This window comes from Molothrus aeneus, chromosome 9 (assembly GCF_037042795.1).
Source record: "Molothrus aeneus isolate 106 chromosome 9, BPBGC_Maene_1.0, whole genome shotgun sequence".
Lineage (NCBI taxonomy): Eukaryota > Metazoa > Chordata > Aves > Passeriformes > Icteridae > Molothrus > Molothrus aeneus.
The window spans coordinates 30,016,759-30,031,305 of NC_089654.1; positions in this window are offsets into that span (position 1 = coordinate 30,016,759).

The window sequence follows — 14,547 nt, forward strand, 5'->3', positions numbered from 1 at the left end:
GGCAGGTGTGAGCCCTGCTCAGATGCTGTGTGGGAATACCCTGGGGAGCCTCTGGGAGCCTCAGCTTCTCCCAGCCTCACCTGGGGGCTCCCTGTGCCCACAGCAGGCGAGGGTGTGTGGCTGCTGTACCCTGCCAGGCACAGCCCTGAGCTGCTGGGGACCCCAGCCACCCTCCAGGGTGGGATGGAGCTCCCCAGGGTCAGCTGGTAGCCAGTCTCATTCCCCACTTGCCAAATTCCCACCTCTTCATCACCAAGTAGCTGCAAAACTTGAATTTTGACAGATTCAAAGAGTCCTGGTGTTGACCTGCCACAGGATGGGAGCTGTGGTCACCAATTGTTGTGGTGATGTTGTGAGGGTCCCCAGGATGAGGTGAGAGATGAGAATTGACTCCAAGTTCTCAGAAGGCTGATATTATATTAATTATATTAATTATATTATAATATGTTGTATTGTATTGTATTATATTATATTATGAACAATATTTATATTATATTATATTATATTATATTATATTATATTATATTATATTATATTATATTATATTATATTATATTATATTATATTATATTATATTATATTATATTATATTATATTATATTATATTATATTATATTCTAAAACTACACTAAAGAAAGAGAAAGGAGACACATCAGAAGGCCAGACAAGAATGATAATAAAAACTTGTGACTGACCAGAGTCCGGCACAGCTGGCTGGGATTGGTTATTAAGTAAAAACAATTCACATGGAACCATGCACCTGTTGGTGAGCAACCTCCAGAGCACATTCCAAGCAATCAGATAATTATTGTTTACATTTCTTTTCTGAGGCTTCTCAGGAGAAAAACCCTGGGGAAGGGATATTTCAGAAAATATCACGGTGACAGGAGCTGTGAAGGTGCTTGCTCTGCTGGTGGTTCTTCTGTGTACTTTAAGTGACTAAAAGGCAGGCACTGGTGTCCCAGCCTACCAAAGCACAGTGGCACAGCAGTGACAGGGCCAGGCACGATGGGACACGCTGTGAGCATCTCTGTCAAGGCAGTCACGACACAAAGCAGAGAGCACAAGCAGTCTCAGATGGCAACTCTTTATTATTGAACATGGCTGACCTTTTATACACTTTCTAATTGTTTATGCTTCTTTTACCCCAACTATTTGCCACAGTAAATCAACATAACACCGCTGGTGAAAAGTTACAGTGACTTCAGCTAACTTTCTAAAAATACTTCGTCCAGCTACAAAGTTCTCTCCTTATCTTTCTTCAATTCCTCACTTCTCGTGGTCTCCTTGGTTGCAGCCTTGGAGAGAGCTCCTTATCAGCTTCTTCCTGCTTCTCAGCTTCTTCTCACTCCTTTAGCTGACAGGCCTGCTGTTAGCCCCTTCCACACATCTGTGACTTTTCTGCTAGAGCATGGCAAAGCAAAGAGTGGGCACAAACCTGGCAGGAGCCCTGGTTTCTCTGAATGTGTAGGTCAGGCACAGCTGTGTCAGGGCCTGGCTCCAGTCTGGAGCTGCCACACTGCTGCTGGCCCAGACCCTGAGGTGTCTCACTCAGAAATGCTGTGCCCTGTTCCACTGGAGCTGGGGTGGGTGCATCTGCAGAGAAGGACCATGAATCACACAGGCCCAGGAGGGCCCTCTCTTGGCTTAGCAGGGTGGTTATGAAAAGTGTGTCATAATCACTTTGATATGAAAATGTGATATGGATAAGCTGATGAAGGAAGATGCTGATTAGAGGAGAAGGTACCTAAGAAGTGGAGCTGATGCACAACAGGGCCCTCCCAGCACACTTCAGCTTGTAGTTTGTCTGGCTCTTGTGCTCTTATCTGCATCTTCACCTGTTGCTATCATATTTTTTGAAATTTTTTTTGTGCAGGATTCTTCTCCTGGGAAGCTGAGAAGCTTCAGAGAAAAAGGAAAACAATATTATTCAATATTCAAACAATATTATCTCATTTGCTTCGCCTGTGTTTTGCTGCTTTGGAATGTGGTTTGGAGATTGTTTATCCAACAGGTGGTTTCTTGATTGGTTCCATGTGAATTGTTTTTACTTAATGCCCAATCACAGTCCAGCTGTGTCGGGACTCTGGAAAAAGTAATGAGTCTTTAATTAGTATCTTGTTAAGCCTTCTGTAAGTATCCTTTCAATATAATATAATATAATATAATATAATATAATATAATATAATATAATATAATATAATATAATATAATATAATATAATATAATATAATATAATATAATATAATATATATAAATTTCTAAAGACATAAAGTCAAATTCATCTTTCCTCCCCACGATGATGGAGGACCCCAAAAATATCACATTCACCCCTCTGCATTTTTAGCAGCAAGTTGGCAGAGCCAGCTAAAGCAGCAAGAGGAGCCCCCAACAAGGCCTGACCCCTTGAATCAGGGATGGAAGTTCCTCTTGCCTCTGCTGAACAGTAGCCAGAGGGACAGGATGTTATTTTGGCAATGTTATTTTATGTTATTTTGGCAAGGGCAGTAGATGTGCAGGGTGTCTGAGTGGTAGTGGGAGGATGATAGGAAAAAGGGTGCCCTAGATGAGAAGGGGATTGCAGCTCTGCTCCAAAATAGCACACAAAGGAACAAAAATTGGTCAGTGAGAGGCACAAACAGAAGGAATTTGTGCAGCTGGAGGTGAGAAATAGAAACTGGTGGTTGAAGTCACCCAGAATTGAGACTCAATCTGAGAAGAGATTTCATATGAAAACAGGAATACAATTAAAGCCTTTTTTTAGAAAGGTGAATGTTCTACTTTGTAAAAATCCTGAGAGATTTCCCATAAAACTGTGGCTTGGAGAAGAGGTGATGTCAGCATTAAAATCTGGCTTCTGATCCCACCCTGACAGATGAGAATCTAACCAGGGAATTCTGGGAGCATCCTCTTGAACTGAAGGGTCTCTTTGGCTCTTCCAGAAAGGAAATGATGTTTTTCCATGGTGTTTTCCTCCTGCCATTGAGTTCATATTCCTCTGCTGCCTCCTTTGAAGAGAAGGGAAAAAAAGATATATGAAGCAAATCAGCCAAATCTCTGTAGCATATTTAGGAGCTGGACTCCTCAGTTTGCCAAGGTTTTCCTGCAATGTTTTCTTATATTTTGCTTAGCTCAAACCCTTATGAGACCCTTAGAAATAGAAATGTCTGTTTGTGTTTGCATTGTGGGTAGGTGCCCTATGTTCTATTGGCAAATTTGATTTGGAAGTGCAGAGAGTTTTCATCACTGCGGGTTTGGTTGTTGAGAGCTCTGGCGTGAGCAGTGTTCAGCTCCATCTCCCAGAGCCTGGCCCATTTCCTTTTGTTGTGTTGTGCAATAATTGCATTTAACTTCCAGTGTCAGAGGCTGGCAGCGCACTGCAGCTCTCTGAGAAAGGTCACCGAAAGTCAGAGGAGTTTCACAAAAAACACAGATGAAAAGTTGACTCAGATTCACTGAAATGAACAAAACTCTTTCCTCTTTTTCTTTTAGAATTATCTGTTTTTTGTGAAACTCGCTGGTTATGCTGTGACCTTTATCTCTTACTCACTTGCAAGAGGCTTTGTTTTGGCAGGCCCAGGGGGGAAGGACTTCACTACAGAGTTTGCTCGATGCTGAAGGATGGATTGAGATTTCCTGTGGCAATTAATCCTGTGAGATTTCCTCTATCTGTATCAGCCCCTGCTCTTGCTGGTGCCACCTGGGCTCTGGGTATCCTATCCAGAATCCTTCCCCTCAGCCATGCAGGTGCTGAGGAGGGGCCTCTTCTGTGATTGTTTTGCCATCCCACCAGCTTTTCTTGCCTGCCCCTGACAGATAAAGATCCTGGAAGTTCAGAGCTGTGGCCTCAGTAGGAGTGGCAGCATTTGGGGCCTGAATTTAAGGATTTCCTGGCCCCCAGCTGCAGTGCCAGGCACACACACTGCTTGTTTGGCCCCTGCAACCTTTTCTCATTTCATTTTATCTTTTCTGTGTGTAACCCAGCAGTGATATCTGATCAGGTACCAACAAGGCACCAGTGCAGAACAGAAAGCACTAAGAGGTTCTGATGCTGTAGATATTTTTGGAGAAAGGTGATATTTGAGGTAAGTCCCAGTCTCAGGTGACTTTGGGGTGCTATTAATAGCCTGTCAAGCATAGCAGCTGATGTCCCCTGTGTGGGCTGGTGGCTCTGCAGACACCACTGAAAGCAGTGCCCTTGCCTTGCCACTGCCACCTCAAGGGGTTGGGTGCTGGGTTTTGCCTTCCTTTTTCCTCTGTCAAGTCGGGATTGAAGGAATTTGAGAGGATGCTTCACGTTCAGACTCAAGTGTTTATTATTTCTTATCTGTGTTCCAGTCTCACAAGCAGTGAGTTCTGCAGTATTCCACTAACAAGCTACAAAATGGCTAACTATCTTTCTCTACAAGGTCTTTTCAGGATAAACTACCAAATTAAGAAATGACACCTAAATTATTTTCACTTTTAACCCAATAACTGATCCCTTGAAGTCCACAATGAGGACTTTTCTGTCCAATTACAAAATACCACCCAAACCCATGGAGAAGAAGGTGAAGAAGGGGAAGAAGAAGGAGCAGCCTCTACCTGAAAACCTCCATCTTGCCCCATATATATTGCTATATTCTAAAACCCCAAACTCCAAGTATGATATTACTTCTATTCAAAGTATACACCTGTAATCCACGTCTATCATTTCATTTTGGAAGCCTTCTCCACGGCCTCAGGTCAAATGCAGTGTTCTCCTGGAATTCAGCCTCTGTCAGCACAGAAAGTCTAAAATTCTCAGACCAGCTGGGGAGCTCAGTGGGGCCCCAGTGACCCTGCACTGCAGAAGGAAACCATTCCCTCCTCACCCATCTGCTTCCCCTTCCAGAAACCCTACAGGGACATGGGCTGGCCCTGACTGAGGCTGTAACAAAGGAAGAAGCTTTCTCAGGGTGGAGAGGGCCGGCCAGCAGAGAAAAACATCCCAGTGCTGCAGGATGGGCAGTGGTTCTGCCCAGCCAGAGTGGGTTTTCAGGAGAAGGGGATTTAGGTGCTGGCTGCAGGGCAGGCTGCCCGTGGCCAACACCAGGCCTCTCATTTTGGTGCTCTGAGGGCTGGAGATGAGTGAGCTCCCAGCTGCACCTCTCCTAGCCCAGGAGGGTTTTGCCCATGGGAATGAGTTGATTTTTGACTGCAGCAGTAGCCTGGAACAGTGCCAGAGTTCCAAGCCCAAGAGGTCGCTGTGTGCTGCAGCCATTCCCATCCCTGCAGGAGCTGCTGTGCCTCACCATGGCCATGGAAAAGGAAGGGAGCTGCCTAAGGCACCTGGGTCACTGCACCATCAGCAGATGCAAAATCCTAAACTGTCCTAATTAGGAAATGATACTTAAATTATTTTTACTTTTAACTTAATGACTACTCATGGTTCGTAATGTGGACTTTATTTAATTACACAATACTACTTCAACTTGTGAAGAAGAAGGACTAGTCTTTGTTTTAAAACTTTTATCTTGTTTTATATATATTATTATATTCTAAAACTTTAAATTCTAAAGTTTTTCACTATGTGATTGTATTTGTTTTGGTTTAGGGCAAATTTCGGACAGGACTTTTAAAGGGGTTGTTTTAGGAAAGCAGATTTTATTTGCCTCTCCCCCCCTGTTTTTGTAGATTGGTTTAATTGCTTATTGTTTTGGTGTTTTTTATTTGCTTTATTTATGGGGATATGGGCATTTATACGGTGGATTTTTACAGGTAGCTTTTTTACTTTGGTAGTGATTTTTTATTTATTAGTAGTTTAAACTGGGGGGTTTTTATGCTGTTAATTAGCTTTTAATATTTTTTTCGCTATTTTTATTGAGCATTGGTTATTATTTATGAATTAGTGTCGAGGTAGAGTTTGGTTGTTATTTGGTTGTGTGGGGTTTTATACAGTTGTTTTTTATTTTTGTTTTATTTTTACAATTCAGCAAGAATTATTAGTAAAAAGAGTGTATCATGTTTCTTCTGCTGGTAGTTGGTTATATGGTGGCTTTTTTTAGCATGTATTACTTTTGGTTTTTTTATTAGCAAGATTAAATTTTTATTTTTTGGTTAGTTTGTAATTATTTCTAGAATCTTAGGATGATTTAGTTTTTTTAATATGGGCGTCATATAGTAAACCCAGGACAGTGGTATTGCACACTTTTATTTAAATTACACACTTATAATCTTGGTTCTATCATTCAATTTTGGAAGCCTTCTCCATGGCCTCAGGTCAATGCAGTGTTCTCTTGAGGGGTCAGGCCTGTCAGCTCAGAAAGTCTGAAATTCTCAGTAAGCAGGGTTCCAACAAATCCCTCAGGATGGTCACCAGTCTGACATAGCCCAACCAACCTGCTCAGAGGGGTTGGGTCTAAATGCACATGGGCTCCATCTGTGTTTTGTGCAGCTTTGAAACCAGTGGGAAGCTGGGAGGAGAAAACTGATCTCGATAAAAATCTGGCTTTGGGAGCCTCTGGCAATATCTTCCAAAGACTGAAGAATGTGCAGCCTAAATTCTGCAGTAAATTCAGAGAAGTCTCTTTGAAACTGTCCCTTCTGTCTCAGCTTCAGGAACAGCAGCTGTATTCCTGCATTATTTGGAGGGTTGATGGTGCCTGGGTGTCTGGGATGTGTATTCAGATGTTTCCTTGGCTCCATGTCATGTCTTTCCCATCTGCCAAGGCAGAGGATTCATCCTCAGGGCATGTCCTTACTGTGAGAACACAAGACAGGCCCTCAGTGAGCTGACCAGCTGAAGGGATGAGGTGTTCTGCCTTCTGTGGGTTGGAACAGGGGTCCATGTGTAGGTAAACAAGGAAAAAAGCTGCCTGGATTTAATTAATGCTGTGATTAAAATCTTTGCCCATCAAACTGGGGTAGAACCCACAGAAGAACCCTCAGAATTTGGGGATGCAGTTGGTTTAGGATGCCTTTAGGATTTGCTGAGCAGCAGGAAATGTGTGTTTGGCCACCTTTGACCAGTGGGAACAGCACTGGGTGCAGGTGATGCCTTGGGAGGCTCCCTGGAGCTGGTCAGAGTTAAAGGAATAAAGCAGGGATTTTATTAAAGGAATAAAGTAGGGATTTGTTAAAGGAATAAAGTAGGGATTTATTAAAGGAATAAAGCAGAGATTTTATTAAAGGAATAAAGTAGGGATTTGTTAAAGGAATAAAGCAGGGAGTTATTAAAGGCCTTCACAGGATACACCTTGGGCAGTACAAGAGCCTGGCCAGGGCTCCACCCAAGATGGACCCTGGGTCACAAGTTTTCACACTTTTATAAGTTCTGGTCCATTCCCATCTTGGGGTTCATTGTCCAATTCCAGCTCCAGGTGATGCAGTCCCATCCTCCCAGTTTGCTCTCCTCCATTCCCTGTTGTTTGCACTTTTTGGGCCTGAAGCTGCAGCGGTGCCCTTGGTTCTGGGGCTGGAAAAGGATTGTTCTGTGTGACTGAGCTGTGAGGAGAACCTGCCAACACTTTATATGGAGTTCAGAGTTATGAACTAACACAATACAGAATCTGGAAAACATGAAAGCTCAAATTTAAGGCATCACAGGCAGGCCATGCCTCTCCCCACGGATGCATGGACACGCTCATGCCTCTGAGGATTTGCAAACCCCAGAGGTTTTCCTGTCAGGCAGTGGCTCCAGGTCTGCTGTGAGCTGGTTTCAGTCATTAGGAGTCATTTAAAGCTGGCAGGAGAGGGACAATTCCCTAAATGAGAATGAGCATCCAGAGCTTTTGTGCCTGTCCAGCTTCAGCAGATGCAGCTCCCAGCTCAGACTTCCCCAGCACAGCTCACTGTGCCCCTCCACCAGCTGGGCAGCATTCCAGGAAGAAAAACAGCTCCTAGTCAGAGAAGACAGGGACTGCTAAAAGGTACTACAGGAGTTGCTCCATTGGGAGAGAGCTACAGCAAAATGGGGTCCTGGCATGGCTGGAGGTGAGGGATGCTCCTTAGGGCTCAACCTCAGCCACTGTTGTCCTTAATTCCCCTGGTGCTGGTTAAAATATGCCTTGGATAGAAGTTAGGAAACAGCTTCAGCATGGAAAGGAGCTAGAACATGGTACCAGGAATGCTGAGACCAGAAGAAAAGGGTGAAATTCAGCAGTGACTAATAATGAAAAACTGCTCTTTAGCAGGAGCTTGATCAGTTAGAAAATACTGAGAAGGAGAGAAGATGTCAGTGCAGTGGCTGCTCACAGGATGACTAGGAACCATCCATACCATGTTCTGGTGAAAAAGGCAAATTGAGTGTGAGGATCCAGCAGGTGAGTCGTGGCCAGCCCTGGTCCCCTGCATGGTGCAGCTGTGAGGAATGAGGCTGGAGATGTCTGGGTGTTTATTACACAGGAAATGTTGGAAATGTTATTTCCACGTTGGAAATAAGCCTAGGGAAGACATCCACCTGCAGCTGGAGTGGTGTGAAGTCACAGCCAGTGTGAGCTGATGTTGTTCCAGCCCCAAACCTGCGTCCCTGCCATGGAGATTGCTCTTACACAAAGCAGGCATCCACTGCTCTGCCTGCCCAGGCTGGCATCTGCAGTCCTGGGGGGTCAGGCCACTGGTCACTCATCCCTGGGGACATTCACCTTGCAACCCAAAGACCTTGTTCCAAAGCTGGTGTCGAGCAGGTTGGCCCTTAGTGCTGGGAAGGATGAAAGTTTGACAAGAAAGTCTCACAGATATGTATGTTTGGCAGAAGGATTTTTGAATGTAAAATCTGAAGAAGGAATAGAGATGGAAGCAAGTTTTGATATAGAAGAAAGGAATTGCTGAGCCAGTCTTACTGGATAACCAAGGAGGCAAAGGGTGTGTTAGTTAGAAGGGGTTTTTATGGCTTAGAGGAAAGGATAAACCCACCCCAAACAAGAAGATGTTTTTACCAAGCAGAAAGACAGCACAGGCAAACAAGCCTGCCAATGCTGCAAGTAGAAAAAAGGTCTCAGAATTTTCCACTGCAAGAAAACTGAAAAACAACTTCCAGCTTAAACTGTAATGTACTAACTTTTAGTGATTGGAGAATATTAACAAGAATATGGTAATTATAGCAGTTATGATAGGCTATAGATAAAAGTTAAGGTATAGATTGGTTCTGCTGTATTAAGATGCTCAGCAAAGAGAAGTCTATAATGCAATGTAACCTAAACTAAGGGTCTGCAGGGCTGCCTGCAGCTGGGGCTGACAGCTGTAGGCACAGGCTCTGTCCTGCTGTAACACCTTGGATGGAATAAACTCCATTTTGGAGAGCCCCTGGAGCCCCACATCCCTCATTCAGGCTCTTACACCTTAGCAAACCCAGCTTTTAAATATTTTTTTTTTAAATCATCATCCTTCCATGTGAATTCTGCTTGTTCTGAGAATTGCTCCAAACTCCCTAGGGGGGGCTCATTCTCATATTGCTGTTTTCTGCTGAGTTTATTTCCCATGGGTGCCTTTTCCAGCCCCCTGTGGCTGCCCTCAGAGCCAGGGGGTCCTGCTGAAGCAGTTCTGCTGTCCCACCTTTGTGTTTGCTGCTACTGGAGCTCTGGGCAGCTCTGCATGGCTCATTCCTTGCCTTGCTTAGGCAAGACAAAGGGGAAGCTGCTGGAGCAGTGTGGGAACACCTGATCTGTGCCCTTGATGTTAACAGAAGTGTGAAGCAGTCACCCAGTCCTGGCTTCTCTCTGTGCTGTTTGGAGGGGCTGGAAAAGGCTGATCTGGGCAGGGCTGGAGGGAAGTGAGCTGGGTTTGGGATTTAGCACCAGAGGTGTATTTTGCCTGAAGCTCTACAGGTACCTATCAGTGACTCAGTGCTGGATGGGTCACTCAGAAATGGCTTTTAAACAGAAATTCTCATTTGGAGAAGTCTCCTTGTGGGCTTCATTCTTTTCCCACTTGCATCCTCTTTTCTGAGGTGTAACTTTGCTTATTAATTCATTGGAGTCATTCTAAACCCCCTCAATGTGAGTGAAATCAGGAGCAGCTCTTGTATTTTGAAATGCATCTCTCTGTGTGTAGCAACTGCCAAATATCAAGCTTACTCCTAAAGCCACTGGTTTTAAAAGAACCACTGGAGAGTTTAGGATTTCACTTTAACTAAGGCTGTTTTTCTTTTTATGGGAACACCACAAAGACTCTCCTGTTTTGGTACAGTTTTGAGCTGGGATACCCCCTTTTAGAAGCAGTCTGTTTGTTTAAATTCCAGTGAAATTCAGACTCCAGGGTGAAATGGTTAATGGCACATGTGTTTGTTTTTGTTTCAGGATTGTGTTTATAAGCCAAAGTACGTGTTGGAGCTTGTTGTTTTCCTGGTCCAGGCAGTGAAATCATCCAGATAGCTGGCTTACCAAGACTGACTTTCTAGTAAGAGTCTGTTGTTGAAGCTTCCTGAAAATTGAGTGCAGGAAAGTCTTTGGGTCAGAAAAGGTTGATTTTTCTACAGTAAAGTCTAAACAGGTCAAGCTTTCTTTAGCAGCAGAATATGAATTGTTCAGGGTTTCACTTAGCAAAGCAGAGGCCCTTTTTTCATAACTACCAGTCAGACAGTGATAAATTACAGATAAGCTGCCAATGCAGCATGATAAACTGTCGTGGTATGAAACAAGTCTCTGCTCAAACAGCACCACTAATAAATTCCTTGTGGCTTGATGTGTATTAATGATGTGGTCTATCTTATTACAGTTAAAGAAATTGAACAGGGTGTGATTTTAATATAAAACCAAGAAACACACTGAAACTTGGACTTTATCAGCAGACAATTAGACTGTCATCTTTATTTACTGTAAGCCTTCTATATTTTCTTTTCTTGCAAAAAAGGAAGAAGACTTAGACTGTCAGCACTTGCTCATGTACATATTTATCTGGAAATAATTGCAAGCTTCAGCTGGGGAATTCTGGTTCTGGAGGTGTTTTTGGCCAGCAATACTGAAGGTTTGGGTGGATGAGCCTGACTAACTGCAAGACTTTTCAGGATGGCCACCATGACCTCTCCCAGCCATTTTAGCCTGACTCGGCACTGGGAGCAATTTTACCCTAAATCTGGTGCTGAGAGCTGTAGCCCTGAGGTCAGGTGCCTCTTTGTGGTATTCACATTCTCTGAACAGAGCGAGACATAATTTTCTCTCCCAGGATTTTTCCTGGAGAAAGCAGTGAGAGAGCTCAGAGAAAGAAGAAGGAAAACAATTCTTATATCTTCTTGCTGCTCCTGTTGTTTGGCACATGTGGAATGTGTTATGGAGATTGTTTACCAAGAGTGATTTATTAATTGGACACTGGAGATGGTTGTTTGGATTGATTCACCAATTAGGTCAGAGCTGTGTTGTGACTGTGTGGAGACAGTCACAGGTTTTTCTGTAGTATCTCTTTAGTATAGTTATAATATAGTATAGTATTATAATATAAGTTATAGTACTATATACTATATAATCTAAGTATATATATTATTTTAAGTAGATATATTATTATAACATAAGTATATATATTATGTAAGTATAATTAATTCTAGTTATATAGAATTGTAATATAGTATAGTATTAGTGTAATATAGTATACTGTTCAGTATTTGTTCAGCCTTCTGAAATCATGGAGCCAGAGCACATTATTCACATTATTCCCTGCCTGGGGGTGCCCTGCATCGATACCTCTTTGTGTCTGCTCCTGGGAGAGGAGCAATTCCTTCACTGTTCTGTGGGAGCTGCTTGGGAGCTCAGCAAATCCAGCACAAATCTGACACCTTCAGTGTCCTAGGAGGCAGGGACAGGAAAGTTTATCTTCCTACAAACAGATATGTGAGGGTGAATTTGGAGAAAAACAGTGATTGAGAAATGTCTGTAGGTTCTACCCCTGCCATTCCATGCAAATCAACTTAACTGCTTTGCATGGGCTTTGTGTCATTTTTGTGCCCCAATTGACAATTCACACACTTATTCTGAATTATTCATTCCAGAGTGTGCATTTGTTTCCCTCACACAAGAACCACGGGTACTTTTACAGATTTAATCTGCCTCTCATAACTGCTGACAGCTTGCTGAGCTCTTTGTGGTCCCATTTGTGGCTCTGCTAGCACCTCTCCTTCCAGGGTGGTTCAAAGCTCCTGGATCTGCCTCTGGAGCCATCCTTGGTGGCACTGAGGACACAGCACTGGAGGAAGGGGTTTGCTGCTGCCAGGAGGAAATGGCTCAGGATGGGCTGAAGGTCATGAATTCAATCCTCACACAGGGCACCACTAAATACCAATTCTTGGCTTCTTTTCTCTGTCCAGGTGGGGACTGAAGGCACTTGAGAGGATATTTCGTGTTCAGACTCAAGTGTTTATTATTTCTTATCTGTGTTACAGTCTCACAGAAGTCAGTTCTGCAGTATTCCTCCACTAACAAGCTACAAGATGGCTAACTATCTTTCTCTACAAGGTCCTTTAAGGCTAAACTATCCAATTAAGAAATGACACCTAAATTATTTTTATTTTTAACCCAGTAATTGATCCCTCGAAGTCCACAATGTGGACTTTTCTGTCCAATTACACAAAACCACCCAAACCCATGGAGAAGAAGGAAGAAGGACCAGCTACTGCCCTAATACCTCTATCTTGCTCTCTATATATTACTATAATATATATAATATACTAATATAATATACTAAATATATAATATAATATAAATACTATACTAATATATATAGTATATAATAATATATATACTGTACTCATATAATATACTATAATATACTAATATATTACTAATATATTAATATATTATATATTATAATATATCACAGGGTGGAAAACTTAGAGTTTAAGGTTTCCACCCTGTGATATCACACACTTCTAATCAAACTCCACACCCATAATCTCAGTTCTATCATTCCATTTTGGAATCCTTCTCCACAGCCTCAGGTCAGTGCAGTGTTCTCTTGGGGGTCAGTGCCTGTCAGCACAGAAAGTCCAAAATTCTCAGCATCCAGAATTCCACCAGCCTGGGTCTGCAGTGGGTGGGACACACAGACTGACATCCAAACTGGGGGTGGCAGCATCAAACAGAAATTCTGACTGATGCACAACGGAAAGAGGATCTGGCCTCCCTCCTAATGCAGATCTGACTTCTTGCCCAATAATAGATGACTTTTCAATTAATTCCTGCCATTAATCAGTTTTGTTTGGTGAGGTCATGAAGTGCCTGTCAGCGTAGGGGAAGCTTAACTCTGGTTTCCCAGGCTGTGGAACATTTTGTGGGAAAGCCTTGCTTCCTGAAAGCTGCTCCTGACTGAGGCACTACTTTCTTATGCACCCTTTGAGAGATGTGAGACCTGACAGCTCTGCCTCCACCTGTTATTTCAATTTATCTGTATTTTTAACTCTATGTTTGGAAACTAAATTTAATATTCTGTCTATAGATATGGATCTTTACTTCCCACATGTATTCATCTACAAATGCCAAGGGCTGCTCGTGTCCTTTGCAGGGCCCCATGGTGCCCCTGGCAGAAGGCAGACTGGTGCCAGATACAACAGGAGGCTGGTTTATCCCTCCTCCTTCTCTCAAGCTGGGCTCAGGCACAGCTGGACGCATCTTCCTGGGTGAGGCAGGCAGATCCTTCATCCCACACAGCACAGCTCTGGCTGCCTGCTGCAATCTGCTGGGCTGAGAGGGATGCTGGAGCTGCTGGGGCCCTTCTGGCTCTCCCCACAGGGGTTGCAGCACTCCTCAGTTCTCCACTTGCTCAGGTTTTGCTCTGGGTCTTTGCAGATCACTCAGAGGCAACCTTCCTGTCCCAAACACGTGCTCTGTGTAGGCAGCACTTCCCCTCTGTGACTGGGGCAGTCACACTGAGGTGTATTGCCTCAGTGTGTATTACTTTCAGGGTATTGGGACCTTTGACCCTGAAAGTGGTTGGATTTCAAAGGCCTCTGTGGCAAGAATAAATACTCCTGCAGTGATCTGTGATTCTGTGGCAGCCCAGCAGAAATGCTGGGGCTGCCATTGTGGCTGGGCTTGATTATGCTGCTGTTCCCCAAGGCCATCTGGGGCTGCAAGTCAGGCAGAGCTGAGCCATAAACAGTGTCTTGAAATATCTTAGTAACTACAAGGGAAGCATTGATGGCTTTGCCAAAACCAGCACACACCACCTTTAAATCAAAATCAGCTGATGAGCCAAATTACTTTTTAAAGCAGGAAGCTCCCTTTAGATTTATTGCCTTTGTTTAAATATTTATGCTTTAACTTCCTTTTGCACCACATTACTCTTCTTCCGTTAAGTTGCAGCCCTCTTGATTTCTTCCTGATACCAAAAATAACTGTGACAACTGTGTTGCTGCCTCTGTAGGATTTCCTGACTAATTCTTAATCAATTCAGCAGGAAAGGGAATGGGGTTTTTTTGCTGTTTTTTTTTTGTTTTTTTTAAACAACTTGGATACTGCACTCTCTTCCCATGTGCAATTCCTCGGAAGAAAACCATCTTGTTGCTGTTTTGGTTTGCTAGTGTTCTGGAGACCAGTTCTACTGCACCAGTGCTGTGCTGCTCACTGAGCCTCTGGGCTTGCCAGCTGCTCCCCATCCTAAACA